The sequence below is a fragment of the Equus przewalskii genome, chromosome 1 (genome assembly GCF_037783145.1).
Source record: "Equus przewalskii isolate Varuska chromosome 1, EquPr2, whole genome shotgun sequence".
Lineage (NCBI taxonomy): Eukaryota > Metazoa > Chordata > Mammalia > Perissodactyla > Equidae > Equus > Equus przewalskii.
The window spans coordinates 140,281,580-140,285,191 of NC_091831.1; positions in this window are offsets into that span (position 1 = coordinate 140,281,580).

Below are 3,612 nucleotides of genomic sequence, written 5' to 3' on the forward strand. Positions count from 1 at the left end.
CAAAGCTCTTAAATTTTCTTCATGGAATTTTAACTTTTATTTTTTTAACAGCTTTATTGAAGTATATTGATATACAAAAAATTGCACATTTAATATACATAATTTGATGAGTTTGGACATATGCATATGTCTGTGAAACTATTACCTTGATTATGATGATGGTTTCATGTAATTTTATGCCTATTTAAAAAATTTACGTCTTCAATTTTTAAAAATAATTTATCCAGGAACATATTGTGAGGAATGGATTCAACTTATTATTTTTTTTCCAGGTGGCTGCTCCTTGTTCCGGCACAATTTATTAAATAGGTCATCTTCTTCCCTCTTATCTGAGATGCCACTTTAGTAAATGCTAAATTCCTATAGGTATTTAAATTTGTCTCTTCATACATCAGTATCTCATTGTTTTAATTATTGAGGCTTCTTAATATATTTTAGTACCTTCTTGGTAGGAACATAATCTTCTCGTTACTCTTCTTTCACAAAATTTTCCTCATTATTTTAGTTTATTTTTTTCTTATGAACTGTTAAAGTAGCTACTGAATTCCAAAACAGAACACCCAAAAAGCTTGTTGGTGTTTTCACTGGGATTGTGTTAAATTTATAAATTAATTTAGGGAAAATTGATATCTTTGTGATGCCGAGTCTTACTCTCCAAGAATATGGCATCCTTCCATTTACACAGGTCTTCTTGCATTTCATTCAGTAACAGTTAAAAGAAAAACATGTTTACCATGTTCAAGGAAATAATATTCAAGATTTAAGAATTTGGCAAGAAATTGAAGACTATAAACAAAGAACCGAATGGAAACTCTGCAACTGAAAAAAATACAATAACTGATGATAGGAAACCAATAGACAAGTTTACTATCATATTAAATGCATCTGAAGAGAGAACTCAAAGATAAGTCAGAAAAAAATTTCCAAACTGAAACTCAGAGAGATAAGAAGATGGACAATAAAGAAAAAAATATAATATATATAACATACCGTTTATATAACAATAATACATAATATATGCATATATAAATATATATTCTATATATGAGATAAGGTAAAAAAGTTTAACATAGGCATAATTGGAGTTGCAGAAGAATAGAAGAGACGTAATGAAGCAGAAGCAACACGTGAAGAGAAAATAACTGATATTTTCCCATTTAAAGTGCCTAACTTGGTGCTTGGTACTTTCTATGTGCTCAGTGCACGTCAGCAGCTATCACTGTCAATCTTCTTATTTTTCCCACCCCTGATCCTATGAAAGATTGTACTATTGGCAATATCGCTGGAGTCCAACTCCACTAGGCCATTTTTTTCACCGAAGATCTATGTTCTTGGGGCATTCTTCTTCTTTTTCTTCTTTTTTTTGCCTCACCAGCTTTATTGAGGTGTGATCCCCATACTGTAAAATCCTCCCGATTAAAGTGTACAAATCAGCGCTTTTAATATATTCAGAGGGTTGTGCAACCACTGCAACAATCAATTTTAAAACATTTTATTCACCCCTTCCTTCAAAAAATCCTGTTCCACTTAGCTGTCAACCTCTGACTCCCCACGCCCTAGCCCCTGCTAACCAGTAATTTACTTTCTGTCTCGATAGATTTGACTATTCTGGACATTTCATATAAAGAGAATCATACAATATGTGGTCCTTTGTGACTGACTGCTTTCACTTAGCATAATGTTTTCAAAGTTTATCCATGATGTAGCACAAATCAGTACTTTATTCCTTTTTTTTTTTTTTTGAGGAAGATTAGCCCTGAGCTAATATCTGCCACCAATCCTCCTCTTTTTGCTGAGGAAGACTGGCCCTGAGCTAACATCCATGCCCATCTTCCTCTACTTTGTATGTGGGACCCCTGCCACAGCATGGCTTGATGAGTGGTGCATAGGTCCACACCGCGGATCTGAACCGGTGAATCCCGGTCACGAAAGCGGAACATGTGAACTTAACTGCTGCGCCACCGGACTGGCCCCAGTACTTCATTCCTTTTTATTGTGGAATAATATTTTGTTATGTGGATACACAGTACCACATTTTATTTATCCATTCATCTGTTGAGGGACATTTGGGTTGTTTCCACTTTTTGACTGTTATGAATAATACTGCCACGAACATTCATGTGTAAGTTTTCGTGTGGACGTGAATTTTATTTCCTTGGGTGTATAGCTAGGAGTGGAATTGCTGACTCATAAAGGAGCTCTCTGTTTAGCCTTTCAAAGAACTGTCAGACCATTTTCCAAAATGGCTGCACCATTTTACATTCTCACCAGTAATATATGAAGGTTCCAATTTCTCCACATGCTGACTGACGTTTCTTATTATCTGTCTTTTTGATTCTGGTCATACCCATGGGTGTGAAGTGGTATCTCACTGTAGTTTTTTCAGGGGCAATTTAAAAAAAAATTTATTTCAAAATAATTATAAATTCAGAAGAAGTTGCACAAGCAGCATGGAGTCCATGAACCATTCACCCAGCTTCTCCCAATGGTAACATCTTACATAACTACAATACAATATCAAAACCGGGAAATTGACATTGGTGTAATACTGTTGATTAGGTTCAATTCAGATCTCACCAGTTTTAAGATGCACTCTGCTATGGACTGAATATTTGTGTCTCTTCCCTCCTCCCAAATCCATATGTTGCAGCCTAACCCCCAGCGTGATTGTATTAGGAAGTGGGGCCTTTAGGAGATAGTTAGGTTTAGATAGATTCTTGAGAGCGGAGCACTGTAATGGGAGTAGTGCTCTTATAAGAAGAGGAAGAGACTGACACTCTCCACCATGTGAGGACGCAGAAAGAACATGGCCATGTGCAAACCAGGAAGAGAGTTCTCAGCAGACACTGAATCTGCCGACACCATGGAAAGGGGTTTGCCAGGTAGGCAGTTGGATATGAGGTTTTGCAGCTGGGAACACTGGGAGGGGCTCATGGATATCACACAGGTAACATTTAAAGCCATGGAAATGGATGAGGCCATCTAGGAAGAAAGACGAGAGGAAGGCTGTACCCCTGAAGCATGCCGACATTCAAGGGCTGGCTGGAGGAGACAGACAGCCAGAGAAGTGAAAGGAAGAGCAAGAGAGGCCATGTTATGGGAGCTCAGAGAGACTGTTTGCCTCAACGACAAGGAGTAGAAACTATCAAATACCAGAGAGGGCAGGAAAGATGAAGACTGGAAACAAACAAAAACGTCTATTCAGTTTGGCAACTTGAAAGCATTCAATCACTTTTTACTCAGAAATCAAGCTCCAGGAGTAGTGATTCCCTCCCCACGGTACTTTCTGCATGTCCCTGCACACACACACACACACACACACACACACACACACACACACTCTTTTAAGTGTTCAAAGCGATTAAGTCAGGGTGATGTTCGAGTTTTTATTCTTTTTGCTTACCTGCGTCTTCTCATCTCTCTACAACGAGAAGTATTATGTAGTAATAAGAGTATAATCCGTTGTGTGGGTGATAATATCTCCCTGTTCTGAGCGCGTGTGGCCAGCCAGGCAGAGTCTCTGTAAGCGCTGTTCCTCCCTCCCTGCCTCTGACAGGGAAGCGCTGGCAAGTATAATACTAATGATTTGTGCCATTTATTCTGCATACTGTT